Below are 22,562 nucleotides of genomic sequence, written 5' to 3' on the forward strand. Positions count from 1 at the left end.
ACCGCTAGTTGTATAAACAAGGAAATATCTACACCGTGATCTCTATAAAGATGGAAATATCTACACCGCTATTTGTTTAAACAAGGAAATATCCACACCGCTCTCTGTATAAACATTGAAATAACTACACCGCTATTTGTATAAACAAGGAAATATCTGCACCGTGATCTGTATAAACATGGAGATAATTACACCGCTTTTTGAATAAACAAGTAAATATCTACACCGCCATCTGTTTAAACATGGAAATATATACATAGACATCTGTTTATACATGGAAATATCTACACCACTATCTGTATAAACGTGCTAATAACCACACCGCTATCTGTATGAATGTGGAAATATTTGCACTGCTATCCCTATACACTTGGTAATGTCAACACCGCGATCTGTATAAACATGGAAATATCTACACCATGATCTGTATAAACATGGAAATATCTACACCGCGATCTGTATAAACATGGAAATATCTACACCGCGATCTGTATAAACATGGAAATATCTACACCGCGATCTGTATAAACATAGACATATCTACACAGCCCACTGTATAAATATGGAGATATCTGCATAGGCATCTGTATAAACATGGAAATATCTGCACCGCTATCTGTATAAACATGGAAATATCTGCACTGCCATCTGTAAAAACATGGAAATAACTATACAGTCATCTGTATAAACATTGAAGTATCTACAATGCCATCTGTATACACATTTAAATATCTACACTGCATTCTGCTTGTCCATGGAAATATCTATGCCGCCTTCTGTGTAAACATGGAAATATCTACACGGCCATCTGTGTATAGATGGAAATATCAACACCGCCATCTGTACAAACATGGAAGTATCTTCACCGCTATCTCTATAAACATGGAAATATCTGCACTGCCATCTGTAAAAACACGGAAAAACCTATACAGTCATCTGTATAAACATGGAAATATCTACAATGCCGTCTGTATACACATGGAAATATCTACACAGCCATCTGTATAAACATGTAAATATCTACACTGCTATCTCTATAAACATGGAAATATCTACACCGCCATCTCTATAAACATGAAAATATCTACACTGCCATCTCTATAAACATGGAACTAACTACTCCGCCATCTGTATAAACATGGAAACATCTACACCGCCATCTGTGTGAATAAGGAAATATCTACAATGCCATCTGTATAAAGATATAAATATCTGCACCGTGAGCTGTATAAACATGGAAATATCTACATCGCTATCTGTATAAACGTGGAAATACCAAAACCGCTATCGGTATAAACATGGAAATATCTACAACGCCATCTATATAAACATGGAAATATCTACACCACTGTGTCTATAAACATGGAAATAACAACACCGCTATCTCTAAAAACATGGAAATATCTACACCGCTATCTGTATAAACATGGAATTATCTACACCGCTATCTGTATAAACATGGAAATATCTACACGGCGATCTGTATAAACCTGGAAATATCTACACCGGGATCTGTATAAACATGGAAATATCTACACCGCTATCTGTATAAACATGGAAATATCTACACCGCGATCTGTATAAACATGGAAATATCTACACCGTGATCTGTATAAACATGGAAATATCTACACCGCTATCTGTATAAACATGGAAATATCTACACAGCTATCCCTATAAACATGGAAATATCTACACCGCCATCTGTATAAACATGGAAATACCTACAAAGTCATCTGTATAAACATGGAAATATCTACAAAGCCATCTGTATAAACTTGGAAATATCTACACAGCCATCTGTATATACATGGAAATATCTGCACCGCTATCTGTATAAACATGGAAATAACTCCACCGCTATTTGTATAAACAAGGAAATATCTACACCGTGATCTGTATAAACATGGAAATATTTACACCGTTATCTGTATAAACATGGAAATTTCTACACCATTATCTGTATTAATATGGAAATATCTACACCGCTATCTCTATAAACCTGGAAATATCTACACCGCCATCTGTATAAACATGGAAATACCTATACAGTCATCTGTGTAAACAAGGAAATATCTACACCACCATCTGTATAAACATGGAAATATCGACAATGCCTTCTGTATACACATGGAAATACCTACACGGAAATCTGTGTATAGATGGAAACATCAACACCGCCATCTGTACAAACTTGGAAATATCTACACTGCTATCTCTATAAACATGGAAATATCTACACTGCGGTCTGTATAAACATGGAAATATCTACACCGGTATCTGTATAAACATGGAAATATCTACACCACGATCTGTATAAACATGGAAATATATACACCGCTCTCTGTATAAACATGGAAATACCTGCACCGCTATCTCTATAGACATGGAAATATCTACAAAGCCATCTGTATAAACATGGAAATACCTACACAGTCATGTGTAGGAACATGGAAATATCTACACTGCCATCTGTACAAACATAGAAATATCTACACAGCCCACTGTATAAATATGGAGATATCTGCATAGGCATCTGTATAAACATGGAAATATCTGCACCGCTATCTGTATAAACATGGAAATATCTGCACTTCCATCTTTAAAACATGGAAATAACTATACAGTCATCTGTATAAACATGGAAATATCTGCAATGCAATCTGTATACACATGGTAATATCTACACAGCCATCTGTATAAACATTTAAATATCTACACTGCCATCTGCATGTCCATGGAAATATCTACGCCGCCATCTATATAAACATGGAAATATCTACACGGTCATCTGTGTATAGATGGAATATAAACACCGCCATCTGTACAAACATGGAAATATCTGCACCACTATCTGTATAAACATGGAAATATCTACACCGCGGTCTGTATAAATATGGAAATATCTAAACCGCTATCTGTATAAACATGGAAATATCTACACCACTATCTCTATAAACATGGAAATAACTACACCGTGATCTGTATAAACATGGAAATATTTACACCGCTATCTGTATAAACATGGAAATATCTACACCGTTATCTGTATAAATATGGAAATATCTACACCGCTATCTCTATAAACATGGAAATATCTGCACTGCCATCTGTAAAAACATGGAAATACCTATACAGTCATCTGTATAAACATGGAAATATTTACAATGCCATCTGTATACACATGGAAATATCTACACAGCCATCTGAATGAACATGTAAATATCTACACTGCTATCTCTATAAACATGGAAATATCTACACCACCATCTCTATAAACATGAAAATATCTACACTGCCATCTCCATAAACATGGAACTAACTACTCCGCCATCTGTATAAACATGGAAACATCTACACCGCCATCTGTGTGAATAAGGAAATATCTACAATGCCATCGGTATAAAGATATAAATATCTGCACCGCGAGCTGTATAAACATGGAAATATCTACATCGCTATCTGTATAAACGTGGAAATACGAACACCGCTATCGGTATAAACATGGAAATATCTGCAACGCCATCTATATAAACATGGAAATATCTACACCGCTAAGTCTATAAACATGGAAATACCTACACCGCTATCTCTATAAATATGGAAATACCCACACCGCCATCTGCATAACCATGGAAATATCTACAACGCCATCTGTATAAAGATGGAAATATCTACACGGCAATCTGTGTACAGATGGTAATATCAACACCGCCATCTGTACAAACATGGAAATATCTACACCGCTATCTTTATAAACATAGAAATACTTACACTGCAGTCTGTATAAACATGGAAATATCTACAACGGTATCTGTATAAACATGGAAATATCTACAAAGTTATCTGTATAAACATGGAAATATCTACACCGCTATCTGTATAAACATGGAAATATCGGCACAGCCATCTGTATAAACATGGAAATATCTACACCGCTATCTGTATAAACAAGGAAATATCTACACCGACATCTGTAGAAACATGGAATTATCTACACCGCTATCTGTATAAGCATGGAAATACCTACACCGCTATCTATAGAAATATGGAAATATGTACACCGCTATCTCTATAAATATGGAAATAGCCACAACGCCATCTCCATAAACATGGAAATATCTACACCGCTATCTGTATAAACATGGAAATATCTACACTGCCATCTGTATAAAGATGGAAATATCTACACCGCGAACTGTATAAACATGGAAGTATCTACACCGCAATCTGTATAAACATGGAAATATCTACAATGCTATCTCTGTAAACATGGAAATATCTACACAGCTAGCTGTGTAAACTTGGAAATATCTACACCGCAATCTGTGTAAATTGGGAAATACTTAAACAGCAATCTGTGCAATGATGGAAATATCTACACCGCTATGTCTGTAAACATGGAAATATCTTCACCGCTATCTGTATAAACATGGAAATATCTCCACTGCCATCTGTATAAACATGGAAATATCTACAGCGCCATATGCATAAACATGGAAATATCTACACTGCCATCTGTACAAACATGGAAATATCTACAGAGCCATCTGCATAAACATGGAAATACCTACACCGCTATCTCTATAAACATGGAAATATCTACAACGCTATCTGTATAAACATGGAAATATCTACATCGCTATCTGTATAAACAGGGAAATATCTCCACCGCTATGTGTATAAACATGGAAATATCTACACCGCTATCTGTATAAACATGGAAATATCTACACCGCTATCTGTATAAATATGGAAATATATACAATGCTATCTGTGTAAACATGGAAATATCTACACAGCTATCTGTGTAAACTTGGAAATATCTACCCAGCTATCTGTGTAAAAATGGAAATATCTACACAGCAATCTGTGCAAAGATGGAAATATCTGCACGGCTATCTCTGTAAACATGGAAATATCTACACCGCTACCTGTATAAACATGGAATTATCTACACCTCTGTCTGTATGAAGAAGGAAATATCTCCACCGCCATCTGTAGAAACATGGAAATATCTACAACGCAATCTGTATAAACAAGGAAATACCTACACCGCTATCTGTAGAAATATGGAAATATCTACACCGATATCTCTGTAAACATGGAAATAACTACACCGCTTTCTCTATAAACATGAAAATATCTACACTGCTATCTCTATATACATGGAAATATCTACACCTCCATCTCTATAAACCTGGAAATATCTACACAGCCATCTTCAAAAACATGGCTGTATCTACACCGCTATCTGTATAAACATGGAAATATCTACACCACTATCTGTATAAACATGGAAATATCTTCACTGCCATCTGTATAAACATGGAAATATCTACACCGCCATCTGTATAAAGATGGAAAAACCTACACCGCAATCTGTATAAATATGGAAATAAATACACCGCTATCTCTATAGACAAGGAAATATCTAAACCGCTATCTGTACAAACATGGAAATATCTACACTGCCATCTGTATAAAGATGGAAATATCTACACCGCAAGGTGTATAAACATAGAAATATCTACACCGCTATCTGTATAAACATGGAAATACCAACACGGCTATCTGTATAAATATGGAAATATCTACACCGCTATCTCTATAAACATGAAAATACTTACACCACCATCTCTATAAACATGGAAATATTTACACCGCTATCTCTATAAACTTAGAAATAACTAGACCGCCATCTCTATAAACATGGAAATATCTACAACGCTATCTGCATAAACATGGAATTATCTACACAGACCTCTGATTAAACATGGAAATATCTACACCGCTATCTGTACAAATATGGAAATATCTACACTGCCATCTGTATAAAGATGGAAATATCTACACCGCGAGCTGTATAATCATAGAAATATCTACACCACTATCTGTATAAACATGGAAATACCTTCACTGCCATCTGTATAAACATGGAAATATCTACACCGCCATCTGTATAAAGATGGAAATATCTACACCGCAATCTGTATTAATATGGAAATAGCTACACCGCTATCTCTATAGACATGGAAATATCTACACCGCTATCGGTATAAACATGGAAATATCTACACTGCCATCTGTATAAAGATGGAAATAACTACACCGCGAGCTGTATAAACATGGAAATACCAACACCGTTATCTGAATAAACATGGAAATATCTACAGCGCTATCTCTATAAACATGAAAATACTTACACCACCATCTCTATAAAAATGGAGATATTTACACCACTATCTCTATAAACATAGAAATAACTACACTGCCATCTCTATAAACATGGAAATATCTACACCGCCATCTGCATAAACATGGAAATATCTACACAGACATCAGTATAAACATGGAAATATCTACACTGCCATCTGTATAAACTTGGAAATATCGACACTGACATGTGTAGAAAGATGGAAATGTCTTCAAAGCGATCTGCATAAACATGGGAATTTCTACAAAGCTACCTGTATAAACATGGAAATATCTACACCGCTATCCATATCAACATGGAAATAACGACACCGCAATCTGTATAAACATGGAAGTACCTACAATGCTATCTCTGTAATCATGGAAATATCTACACAGATATCTGTGTAAACTTGGAAATATCTACACCTCTATCTGTGTAAATTTGGCAATACCTACACCGCAATCTGTGCAAAGATGGAAATACCTACACCGCTATCTCTGTAAACATGGAAATATCTACACCGATATCTGTATAAACATGGAAATAACTACACTTCCATCTGTATAAACATGGAAATACCTACACCGCTTTCTCTATAAACATGAAAATAACTACATTGCTATCTCTATATTCATGGAAATATCTACACCTCCATCTCTATAAACATGAAAATACATACACCGCCATCTTCAGAAACATGGATGTATCTACACCGCCATCTGTATAAACATGGAATTATCTACACCACTATCTGTATAAACATGGAAATATCTTCACGGCCATCTGTATAAACATGGAAATATCTACACCGCCATTTGTATAAACATGGAAATACTTACAAAGTTATCTGTATAAACATGGAAGTATCTACACAGCCTTGTGTATATACATGGAAATATCTACACCGCTATCTATATAAACATGGAAATAACTACACCACAATTTGTATAAACATAGAAATATCTCCACTGCTATCTCTATAAACATCGAAATATCTACAGCACCATCTGTATAAACATGGAAATACTTACAAAGTTATCTGTATAAACATGGAAATACCTACACCGCCATCTGTATAAACATGGAAATATCTACACAGCCATGTGTACATACATGGAAATATCTACACCGCTCTCTATATAAACATGGAAATAACTACACCACTATCTGTATATACATGGAAATATCTACACCGCCATCTACATATCCATAGAAATATCTGCGCTGCCATATGTATAAACATGGAAATATCTACACGGTCCTCTGTGTATAGATGGAAATATCAACACCGCCATCTGTACAAACATGGAAATATCTGCACCGCTATCTGTATAAACATGGAAATATCTTCACCACGGTCAGTATAAACATGGAAATATCTACACCGCTATCTGCATAAACATGGAAATATCTACACCGCGATCTGTATAAACATGGAAATATCTACAACGCGATCTGTATAAACATGGAAATATCTACACCGTTATCTGTATAAACATGGAAATATCTACACAGCTATCTCTATAAACATGGAAATATCTACACCGCCATCTGTATACACATGGAAATCTCTAAACAGCCATCTGTATGTACATGGAAATATCTACAACGCTATCTGTATAAACATGGAAATAACTACACCGCTATTTGTATAAACAAGGAAATATCTACACTGTGATCTGTATAAACATGGAAATATTTACACCGCTATCTGTATAAACATGGAAATTTCTACACCGTTATCTGTATAAATATGGAAATATCTACACCCCTATCTCTATAAACATGGAAATATCTACACCGCCATCTGTATAAACATGGAAATACCTATACAGTCATCTGTGTAAACATGGAAATATCTACACCACCATCTGTATAAACATGGAAATATCTACAATGCCATCTGTATACACATGGAAATAACTACATGGCAATCAGTGTATAGATGGAAACATCAACAACGCAATCTGTACAAACATGGAAATATCTACACCGCCATCTGTATAAACATGGAAATATCTACACTGCCGTCTGTAGAAACATGGAAATATCTACACTGCAATCTCTATAAACATGGGAATATCTACAACACTATCTTTGTAAACATGGAAATACCTACACAGCTGTCTGTGTAAACATGGAAATATGTACACCGCAATCTGCATGTCCATGGAAATATCTACACCGCCATCTGTATAAACATGGAAATATCTACACGGCCATCTGTGTATAGATGGAAATATCAGCAACGCCATCTGTACAAACATGGAAATATCTACAGCGCTATCTGTATAAACATGGAAATATCTGCACAGCCATCTGTAAAAACATGGAAATACCTATACAGTCATCTGTATAAACATGGAAATATCTACAATGTCATCAGTATACACATGGAAATATCTACACAGCCATCTGTATAAACATGTAATTATCCACACTGCTATCTCTATAAACATGGAAATACCTATACCGCCATCTCTATAAACATGAAAATGTCTACACTGCCATCTCCATAAACATGAAAATATCTACACTGCCATCTCCATAAACATGGAACTAACTACCCCGTCATCTGTATAAACATGGAAACATCTACACCGCCATCTGTGTGAATAAGGACATATCCACAATGCCATCTGTATAAAGATATAAATAACTGCACCGTGAGTTGTATAAACATGGAAATATCTACATCGCTATCTGTATAAACGTGGAAATACCAACACCGCTATCGGTATAAACATGGAAATATCTACAACGCCATCTATGTAAACATGGAAATATCTACACCGCTGTGTCTATAAACATGGAAATACCTACACCGCTATCTCTATAAACATGGAAATATCTACACCGCTATCTGTATAAACATGGAAATATCTACATCGCTATCTGTATAAACATGGAATTATCTACACTGCGATCTGTAGAAACATGGAAATATCTTCACCAGGATCTGTATAAACATGGAAATATCTACACCGCTATCTGTATAAACATGGTAATATCTACACCACCATCTATATAAACATGGAAATATCTACACCGCCATCTGTATAAACATGGAAATATCTGCAATGCCATCTGTAGAAAGATGGAAATATCTACACCGCAATCTGTGTAAACATGGAAATATCTACACCGATATCTGGAAAAACATGGAAATATCTACACTGCTATCTGTATGAACATGGAAATATCTACACCGCGATCTTTATAAACATGGAAATATCCACACCGCGATCTGTATAAACATGGAAATATCTACACCGCTATCTGTATAAACAAGGAAATATCTACACTGCTATCTCTATAAACATGGAAATATCTGCACCGCCATCTGTATAAACATGGAAATACTTACAAAGTCATTTGTATAAACATGGAAATATCTACAAAGCCATCTGTATAAACATGGAAATATCTACATAGCCATCTGTATATACATGGAAATATCTACTCCACTATCTGTATAAACATGGAAATAACTACGCCGCTATTTGTTTAATGAAGGAATTATCTACACCGTGACTTGTATAAACATGGAAATATTTACACCGCTATCGGTATAAACATGGAAATTACTACACCGTTATCTGTATAAACATGGAAATATCTACACCGCCATCTACATATCCATGGAAATATCTGCGCCACCATCTGTATAAACATGGAAACATCTACACGGTCATGTGTGTATATATGGAAATATCAACACCGCCATCTGTACAAACATGGAAATATCTGCACTGCTATCTGTATAAACAGGGAAATATCTACACCGCGGTCTGTATAAACATGGAAATATCTACACCGCTATCTGTATAAACATGGAAATATCTACACCGCTATCTCTATCAACATGGAAATAGCTACACCGTGATCTGTATAAACATGGAAATATTTACAACGCTATCTGTATAAACATGGAAATTTCTACACCGTTATCTGTATAAATATGGAAATATCTTCACCGCTATCTCTATAATCATGGAAATATCTACACCGCCATCTGTATAAACATGGAAATACCTATACAGTCATCTGTGTAAACATGGAATTATCTACACCACCATCTGTATAATCATGGAAATATCTACAATGCCATCTGTATACACATGGAAATACCTACACGGCAATCTGTGTATACATGGAAACATCAACTCCGTCATCTGTACAAACATGGAAATATCTACACTGCTATCTCTATAAACATGGGAATATCTACACTGCGGTCTGTATAAGCATGGAAATATCTACAACGGTATCTGTATAAACATGGAAATATCTACACCACGATCTGTATAAACATGGAAATATATACACCGCTATCTGTATAAACATGGAAATATCTGCACTGCTATCTCTATAGACATGGAAATATCTACAAAGACATCTGTATAAACATGGAAATACCTACACAGTCATGTGTAGGAACATGGAAATATCTACACCGCCATCTGTATACACATAGAAATATCTACACAGCCCTCTGTATAAATATGGAGATATCTGCATAGGCATCTGTATAAACATGAAAATATCTACACCGCAATCTGTATAAACATGGAAATATCTACACCGCGATCTGTATAAATATGAAATATCTAAACCGCTAACTCCATAAAAGTGGAAATATCTCCACTACTATCTGTATAAACATGGAAATATTTTCAATTCTATCTGTATAAACACGGAAATATCTACACCACTATCTGTATAAACATGGTAATAACTACACCGCTATTTGTATGAACAAGGAAATATCTACACCGTGACTTGTATAAACATGGAAATATTTACACCGCTATCTGTATAAACATGGAAATTTCTACACCGTTATCTGTATAAATATGGAAATATCTACACCGCTATCTCTATAAACATGGATATATCTACACTGCCATCTGTATAGACATGGAAATACCAATACGGTCATCTGTGTAAACATGGAAATATCTACACCACCGTCTGTATATACATGGAAATATCTACAATGCCTTCTGTTTACACATGGAAATACCTACACAGCAATCTGTGTATAGATGGAAACATAAACACCGCCATCTGTACAAACATGGAAATATCTACACTGCTATCTCTATAAACATGGGAATATCTACACTGTGCTCTGTATAAACATGGAAATATCTACAACGGTATCTGTATAAACATGGAAATATCTACACCATGATCTGTAAACATGGAAATATATACAACGCTATCTGTATAAACATGGAAATGTCTGCACCGCTATCTCTATAAACATGGAAATATCTACAAAGACATCTGTATAAACATGGAAATACCTACACAGTCATGTGTAGGAACATTTAAATATCTACACTGCCATCTGTATAAACATAGAAATATCTACACAGCCCTCTGTATAAATATGGAAATATCTGCAAAGGCATCTGTGTAAACCTGGAAATATCTGCACCGCTATCTGTATAAACATGGAAATACCTACTCCGCTGTCTCTATAAACATGGAAATATGTACACCGCTATGTGTATAAACATGGAAATATCTCCACTGCTCTCTGTATAAACATGGAAATTTTTCCACTGTTATCTGTATAAACATGGAAATATCTACAGCGCCATCCCTATAAACATTGAAAAATCTACACTGCCATCTCTAAAAACATGGAGATATCTACACAGTCATCTGAATAAACATGGAAATATCTACACCACCATCTCTACAAATATGGAAATACCTACAATACCATCTGTATACACATGGAAATATCTACACGGCCATCTGTATAAACATGTAATTATCTACACTGCCATCTGTAGAAAGATGGAAATATCTACACCACTATCTCAATAAATATGGAAATATCTACTCTGCCATCTCTATAAACATGAAAATATCTACACTGCCATCTCCATAAAGATGGAAGTATCTACTCCGCCATGTGTATAAACACGGAAATATCTACACCACCATCTGTGTAAACATGGAAATATCTACAGCGCTATCTGTATAAACATGGAAATATCTCCAACGCCATCTGCATATCCATGGAAATATCTACACCGCTATCTCTATAAACATGGAAATACCTATACAGTCATCTGTATAAACATGGAAATATCTACAATGCCATCTGTATACACAAGGAAATATCTACACAGCCATCTGTATAAACATGTAAATATCTACACTGCTATCTCTATAAACATGGAAATATCTACACCGCCATCTCTATAAACATGAAAATATCTACACTGCCATCTCCATAAACATGGAACTAACTTCTCCACCATCTGTATAAACATGGAAACATCTACACCGCCATATTTGTGAATAAGGAAATATCTACAATGCCATCTGTATAAAGATATAAATATCTGCACCGCGAGCTGTATAAACATGGAAATAACTACATCGCTATCTGTATAAATGTGGAAATACCAACACCGCTATCGGTATAAACATAGAAATATCTACAACGCCATCTATATAAACATGGAAATATCTACACCGCTATGTCTATAAACATGGAAATAACTACACCGCTATCTCTATAAACATGGAAATATCTACACCGCTATCTGTATAAACATGGAAATATCTACACCGCGATCTTTATAAACATGGAAATATCTACACCGTGATCTGTATAAACATGGAAATATCTACACAGCTATCTCTATAAACATGGAATTATCTACACCGCCATCTGTATAAACATGGAAATACCTAGAAAGTCATCTGTATAAACATGGAAATATCTACAAAGCCTTCTGTATAAACATGGAAATATCTACACAGCCATCTGTATATACTTGGAAATATCTACGCCGCTATCTGTATAAACATGGAAATAACTACACCGCTATTTATATAAACAAGGAAATATCTACACCGTGACTTGTATAAACATGGAAATATTTACACCGCTATCTGTATAAACATGGATATTTCTACACCGTTATCTGTATAAATATGGAAATATCTACTCTGCTATCTCTATAAACATGGATATATCTACACCGCCATCTGTATAAACATGGAAATACCTATACAGTCATCTGTGTAAACATGGAAATATCTACACCACCATCTGTATAAACATGGAAATATCTACAATGCCATCTGTATACACATGGAAATACCTACACGGCAATCTGTGTATAGATGGAAACATCAACACCGCCATCTATACAAACTTGGAAATATCTACACTGCTATCTCTATAAACATGGAAATATCTACACTGCGGTCTGTATAAACATGGAAATATCTACACCGGTATCTGTATAAACATGGAAATATCTACACCACGATCTGTATAAACATGGAAATATGTACACTGCTATCTGTATAAACATGGAAATATCTGCACCACTATCTCTATAGACATGGAAATATCTACAAAGCCATCTGTATTAACATGGAAATACCTACACAGTCATGTGTAGGAACATGGAGATATCTACACTGCCATCTGTATAAACATAGAAATATGTACACAGCCCTCTGCATAAATATGGAGATATCTGCATAGGCATCTGTATAAACATGGAAATATCGGTACCGCTATCTGTATAAACATGGAAATACCTACACCGCTGTCTTTAAAAACATGGAAGTATGTACACCGCTATGTGTATAAACATGGAAATATCTCCACTGCTCTCTCTATAAACATGGAAATATCTCCACCGTTATCTGTATAAACATGGAAATATCTACAATGCCATCTGTATACACATGGAAATACCTACACGGCAATCTGTGTATAGATGGAAACATCAACACCGCCATCTGTACAAACTTGGAAATATCTACACTGCTATCTCAGTAAACATGGAAATATCTACACTGCGGTCTGTATAAACATGGAAATATCTACACTGGTATCTGTATAAACATGGAAATATCTACACCGCGATCTGTATAAACATGGAAATATGTACACTGCTATCTGTATAAACATGGAAATATCTGCAACGCTATCTCTATAGACATGGAAATATCTACAAAGCCATCTGTATAAACATGGAAATACCTACACAGTCATGTGTAGGAACATGGAAATATCTACACTGCCCTCTGTATAAACATAGAAATATCTACACAGCCCTCTGCATAAATATGGAGATATCTGCACAGGCATCTGTATAAACATGGAAATATCTGTACCGCTATCTGTATAAACATGGAAATACCTACACCGCTGTCTCTAAAAACATGGAAGTATGTACACCGCTATGTGTATAAACATGGAAATATCTCCACTGCTCTCTCTATAAACATGGAAATATCTCCACCGTTATCTGTATAAACATGGAAATATCTACAGCGCCATCTCTATAAACATTGAAATATCCACATTGCCATCTGTAAAAACATGGAAATATCTACACAGTCATCTGAATAAACATGGAAATATCTACAACACCATCTGTATAAACATGGAAATAACTACAAAACCATCTGTATACACATGGAAATGTCTACACAGATATCTGTGTAAAAATGGAAATATCTACACCGCCATCTGTATAAACATGGAAATATCTTCACTGCCATCTGTAGAAAGATGGAAATATCTACACCGCTATCTCTATAAATATGGAAATATCTACACCGCCATCTCTATAAACATGAAAATATCTACACTGCCATCTCCATAAAGATGGAAGCATCTACTCCGCCATGTATATAAACACGGAAATATCTACACCACCATCTGTGTAAACATGGAAATATCTACACCGCTATCTGTATAAACATGGAAATATCTACACCGCCATCTGCATGTCCATGGAAATATCTATGCCGCCATCTGTATAAACATGGAAATATCTACACGGCCATCTGTGTATAGATGGAAATATCAGCACCGCCATCTGTAGAAACATGGAAATATCTACACCGCTATCTCTATAAACATGGAAATATCCGCACTACCATCTGTAAAAACATGGAAATACCTATGCAGTGATCTGTATAAACATGGAAATATCTACAATGCCATCTGTATACACATGGAAATATCTACACAGCCATCTGTATAAACATGTAAATATCTACACTGCTATCTCTATAAACATGGAAATATCTACACCGCCATCTCTATAAACATGAAAATATCTACACTGCCATCTCCATAAACATGGAACTAACTACTCCGACATCTGTATAAACAAGGAAACATCTACACCGCCATCTGTGTGAATTAGGAAATATCTACAATGCCATCTGTATAAAGATATAAATATCTGCACCGCGAGCTGTATAAACATGGAAATATCTACATCGCTATCTCTATAAACGTGGAAATACCAACACCGCTATCGGTATAAACATGGAAATATCTACAACGCCATCTATATAAACATGGAAATATCTACACCGCTATGTCTATAAACATGGAAATAACTACACCGCTATCTCTATAAACATGGAAATATCTACACCGCTATCTGTATAAACATGGAAATATCTACATCGGTATCTGTATAAACATGGAAATATCTACACTGCGATCTGCATAACCATGGAAATATCTTCACCACGATCTGTATAAACATGGATATATCTACACCGCTATCTGTATAAACATCGTAATATCTACACCACCATCTATATAAACATGGAAATATCTACACCGCCATCTGTATAAACATGGAAATATCTACACTGCTATCTCTATAAACATGGAAATATCTACACCGCCATCTCTATAAACATGAAAATATCTACACTGCCATCTCCATAAACATGGAACTAACTACTCCGTCATCTGTATAAACATGGAAAGATCTACACCGCCATCTGTGTGAATAAGGAAATATCTACAATGCCATCTTTATAAAGATATAAATATCTGCACCGCGAGCTGTATAAACATGGAAATATCTACATCGCTATCTGTATAAACGTGGAAATACCAACACCGCTATCAGTATAAACATGGAAATATCTACAACGCCATCTATATAAACATGGAAATATCTACATCGCTATGTCTATAAACATGGAAATACCTACACCACTATCTCTATAAACATGGAAATATCTACAAAGACATCTGTATAAACATGGAAATAACTACACAGTCATGTGTAGGAACATTTAAATATCTACACTGCTATCTGTATAAACATAGAAATAGCTACAAAGCCCTCTGTATAAATATGGAAATATCTGCATAGGCATCTGTGTAAACCTGGAAATATCTGCACCGCTATCTGTATAAACATGGAAATACCTACACCGCTGTCTCTATAAACATGGAAATATGTACACCGCTATGTGTATAAACATGGAAATATCTCCACTGCTCTCTGTATAAACATGGAAATAACTCCACCGTTATCTGTATAAACATGGAAATATCTACAGCGCCATCTCTATAAACATTGACAAAACTACATTGCCATCTGTAAAAACATGGAAATATCTACACAGTCATCTGAATAAACGTGGAAATATCTACACCACCATCTGTATAAACATGGAAATACCTACAATACCATCTGTATACACATGGAAATATCTACACGGCCATCTGTATAAACATGGAAATATCTACACCGCCGTCTGTATAAACATGGAAATATCTACATCGCTATCTGTATAAACGTGGAAATACCAACACCGCTATCGGTATAAACATGGAAATATCTACAACGCCATCTATATAAACATGGAAATATCTACACCGCTATGTCTATAAACATGGAAATACCTACACCGCTATCTCTATAAACATGGAAATATCTACACCGCTCTCTGTATATACATGGAAATATCTACACCGCCATCTGCATATCCATGGAAATATTAACGCCGCCATCTGTATAAACATGGAAATATCTACACGGCCATCTGTGTATAGATGGAAATATCAACACCGCCATCTGTACAAACATGGAAATATCTACACCGCCATTGCATATCCATGGAAATATCTACACCGCTATCTCTATAAACACGGAAATACCTATACAGTCATCTGTATAAACATGGAAACATCTACAATGCCATCTGTATACACATGGAAATATCTACACAGCCATCTGTATAAACATGTAAATATCTACACTGCTATCTCTATAAACATGGAAATATCTACACCGCCATCTCTATAAACCTGAAAATATCTACACTGCCATCTCCATAAACATGGAACTAACTACTCCGCCATCTGAATAAACATGGAAACATCTACACTGCCATCTGTGTGAATAAGAAAATATCTACAATGCCATCTGTATAAAGATATAAATATCTGCACCGCGAGCTGAATAAACATAGAAATATCTACATCGCTATCTGTATAAATGTGGAAATACCAACACCGCTATCGGTATAAACATGGAAATATCTACAACGCCATCTATATAAACATGGAAATTTCTACACCGATATGTCTATAAACATGGAAATACCTACACCGCTATCTCTATAAACATGGAAATATCTACATTGCTATCTGTATAAACATGGAAATATCTACACTGCGATCTGTATAAACTTGGAAATATCTACACAGCTATCTCTACAAACATGGAAATATCTACACCGCTATCTGTATAAACATGGTAATATCTACACCACCATCTATATAAACATGGAAATATCTACACCGCCATCTGTATAAACATGGAAATATCTACAATGCCATCTGTAGAAAGATGGAAATATCTACACCGCAATCTGTGTAAACATGGAAATATCTACACCGATATCTGGAAAAACATGGAAATATCTACACTGCTATCTGTATAAACATGGAAATATCTACACCGCAATCTTTATAAACATTGAAATATCTACACCGCCATCTGTATGAACATGGAAATATCTACACCGCTATCTGTATAAACATGGAAATATGTACACAGCTATCTCTATAAACATGGAAATATCTACACCGCCATCAGTATAAACATGGAAATACCTACAAAGTCATCTGTATAAACATGGAAATATCTACACAGCCATCTGTATAAACATGGAAATATCTACACAGCCATCTGTATATACATGGAAATATCTACGCCGCTATCTGTATAAACATGGATATAACTATACCGCTATTTGTATAAACAAGGAAATATCTGCACCGTGACTTGTATAAACGTTGAAATATTTTCACCGCTATCTGTATAAACATGGAAATTTCTACACCGTTATCTGTATAAATATGGAAATATCTACACCGCTGTCTCTATAAACATGGTAATATCCACACCGCCATCTGTGTAAACATGGAAATACCTATACAGTCATCTGTGTAAACATGGAAATATCTACACCACCATCTGTATAAACATGGAAATATCTACAATGCCATCTGTATACACATGGAAATACCTACACGGCAATCTGTGTAGAGATGGAAACATCAACACCGCCATCTGTACAAACTTGGAAATATCTACACTGCTATCTCTATAAACATGGAAATATATACACTGCGGTCTGTATAAACATGTAAATATCTACACCGGTATCTGTATATACATGGAAATATCTACACCACGATCTGTATAAACATGGAAATATATACACCTCTATCTGTATAAACATGGAAATATCTGCACCGCTATCTCTATAGACATGGAAATATCTACAAAGCCATGGGTATAAACATGGAAATACCTACACAGTCATGTGTAGGAACATGGAAATATCTACACTGCCATCTGTATACACATAGAAATATCTACACAGCCTTATGTATATATATGGAGATATCTGCATAGGCATCTGTATAAACATGGAAATATCTACACCGCAATCTGTATAAACATGGAAATATCTACACCGCTATCTGTATAAATATGAAATATCTAAACATCTATCTCTATAAAAGTGGAAATATCTCCACTGCTATCTGTATAAACATAGAAATATCTTCAATTCTATCTGTATAAACATGGAAATATCTACACCGCTAACTGTATAAACATGGAAATATCTACACAGCCATGTGTATATACATGGAAATATCCACACCGCCATCTGCATATCCATGGAAATATCTACAACGCCATCTGTATAAAGATGGAAATATTTACAAGGCAATCTGTGTACAGATGGAAATATCAACACTGCCCTCTATACACACATGGAAATATCTACACCGCTATCTGTATAAACATAGAAATACCTACACAGCAGTCTATAAAAACATGGAAATATCTACACCGGTATCTGTATAAACATGCAAATATCTACACCAGGATCTGTATAAATATGGAAATATTTACACCGCTATCTGTATAAACCTGGAAATATCTACACAGCTATCTGTTTAATCATAGAAATATATACAGAGACATGTGTATATACATGGAAATATCTACACCGCTATCTATGTAAACATGGAAATAACTACACCGCTATTTGTATAAACATGGAAATATTTCCACTGCTATCTCTATAAACATCGAAAGATCTACACCGCCATCTGTATAAACATGGAAATACTTACAAAGTTATCTGTACAAACATGGAAATAACTACACCGCCATCTGTATAAACATGGAAATATCTACACAGCCATGAGTACATACAAGGAAATATCTACACCGCTCACTATATAAACATGGAAATAACCACACCGCTATCTGTATACACATGGAAATATCTACACCGCCATCTACATATCCATAGAAATATCAGCGCTGCCATCTGTATAAACATGGAAATATGTACACGGTCATCTGTGTAGATGGAAATATCAACACCGCCATCTGTACAAACATGGAAATATCTGCAACGCTATCTGTATAAACATGGAAATATCTACACCGCTATCTGTAGAAACATGGAAAAATCTACACCGCAGTCTGTATAAACATGGAAATATCTACACCGTGATCTCTATAAACATGGAAATATCTACACCGCCATCTGTATAAACATGGAAATACCTATACAGTCATCTGTGTAAACATGCAAATATCTACACAACCATCTGTATAAACATGGAAATATCTACAATGCCATCTGTATACACATGGAAATACCTACACGGCAATGTGTGTATAGATGGAAATATCAACACTGCCATCTGTACAAACATGGAAATATCTACACTGCTATCTCTATAAACATGGAAATATCTAGACTGCGGTCTGTATAAACATGGAAATATCTACTCCGGTATCTGTATAAACATGGAAATATCTACACCACGATATGTATAAACATGGAAATATCTGCATCGCTATCTCTATAAACCTGGAAATATCTACAAAGCCATCTGTATAAACATGGAAATGCCTACACACTCATGTGCAGGAACATGGAAATATCTACACTGCCATCTGTATAAACATAGAAATATCTACACAGCCCTCTGTATAAATATGGAAATATCTGCATAGGCATCTGTATAAAGATGGAAATATCTGCACCGCTATCTGTATAAATATGGAAATACCTACACCGCTGTCTCTATAAACTTGGAAATATGTACACCGCTATGTGTATAAACATGGAAACATCTCCACTGCTGTCTTTATAAACATGGAAATATCTCCATCGTTATCTGTATAAACATGGAAATATCTACAGCGCCATCTCTATAAACATTGAAATATCTACACTGCCATCTGTAAAACCAAGGAAATATCTACACAGTCATCTGAATAAACATGGAAATATCTACACCAACATCTGTATAAACATGGAAATAGCTACAATACCATCTGTATACACATGGAAATATCTACACAGACATCTGTATAAATATGGAAATATCTACACCGCCATCTGTATAAAAATGGAAATATCTACACAGCCATCTTTAGAAAGATGGAAATATGTACACCGCTGTCTCTACAAATATGGAAATATCTACACCGCCATCTCTATAAACATGAAAATATCTACACTGCCATCTCCATAAAGATGGAAATATCTACTCTGCGATGTGTATAAACAGGGAAATATCTACACCACCATCTGTGTAAACATGGAAATATCTACACCGCTATCTGTATAAACATGGAAACAACTACACCGCCATCTGCATGTCCAAGGAAATATCTACGCCGCCATCTGTATAAACATGGAAATATCTACACCGCCATCTGCATGTCCAAGGAAATATCTATGCCGCCATCTGTATAAACATGGAAATATCTACACGGCCATCTGTGTATATATGGAAATATCACCACCGCCCTCTGTACAAATATGGAAATATCTACACCGATATCTGCTTATACATGGAAATATCTACACCGCCATCTGAATAAACATGCTAATAACTACACCGCTATCTGTATAAATGTGGAAATATTTGCACCGATATCCCTATAAACATGGTAATATCAACACCGCAATCTTTATAAACATGGAAATATCTACACCATGATCTGTATAAACATGGAAATATCTACACAGCGATCTGTATAAACATGGAAATATCTACACCGTGATCTGTATAAACATGGAAATATCTACACCGCCATCTCTATAAACATGGAAATATCTACACCCCTATGTGTATAAACATGGAAATGTCCACACGGCTATCTCTATAAACATGAAAAAATAAACACCGCTATCTCTATGAACATGGAAATATCTACACTGCGATCAGTATAAACATGGAAATATCTACACAGCTATCTGTATAAACATGGAAATACCTCCACTGCTATCTCTATAAACATCGAAATACCTACACCGCCATCTGTATAAACATGGAAAAACTTACAAAGTTATCTGTATAAATATGGAAATATCTACACCGCCATCTGTATTAACATGGAAATACATGGAAATACCTACAAAGTCATCTGTATAAACATGGAAATATCTACACAGCCATCTGTATAAACATGGAAATATCTACACAGCCATCTGTATATACATGGAAATATCTACACCGCTATCTGTATAAACATGGAAATATCTACACCGCTATTTGTATAAACAAGGAAATATCTACACCGTGATCTGTATAAACATGGAAATATCTACACCGCCATCTCTATAAATATGGAAATATCTACACCCCTATCTGTATAAATATGGAAATATCCACACCGCTATCTCTATAAACGTGAAAAAATCAACACCGCTATCTCTATGAACATGGAAATTTCTACACCGCCAACTCTATAAACATGGAAATATCTACACCACGATCAGTATAAACATGGAAATATCTACACCGCTATCTGTATAAACATGGAAATATCTCCACTGCTGTCTCTATAAACATCGAAATATCTAGACCGCCATCTGTATAAACATGGAAATATTTACAAAGTTATCTGTATAAACATGGAAATATCTACACCGCCATCTGTATAAACATGGAAATATTTACAAAGTTATCTGTATAAACATGCAAATATCTACA

Source organism: Pan paniscus, chromosome 5 (assembly GCF_029289425.2).
Source record: "Pan paniscus chromosome 5, NHGRI_mPanPan1-v2.0_pri, whole genome shotgun sequence".
In the NCBI taxonomy this organism is placed as follows: domain Eukaryota; kingdom Metazoa; phylum Chordata; class Mammalia; order Primates; family Hominidae; genus Pan; species Pan paniscus.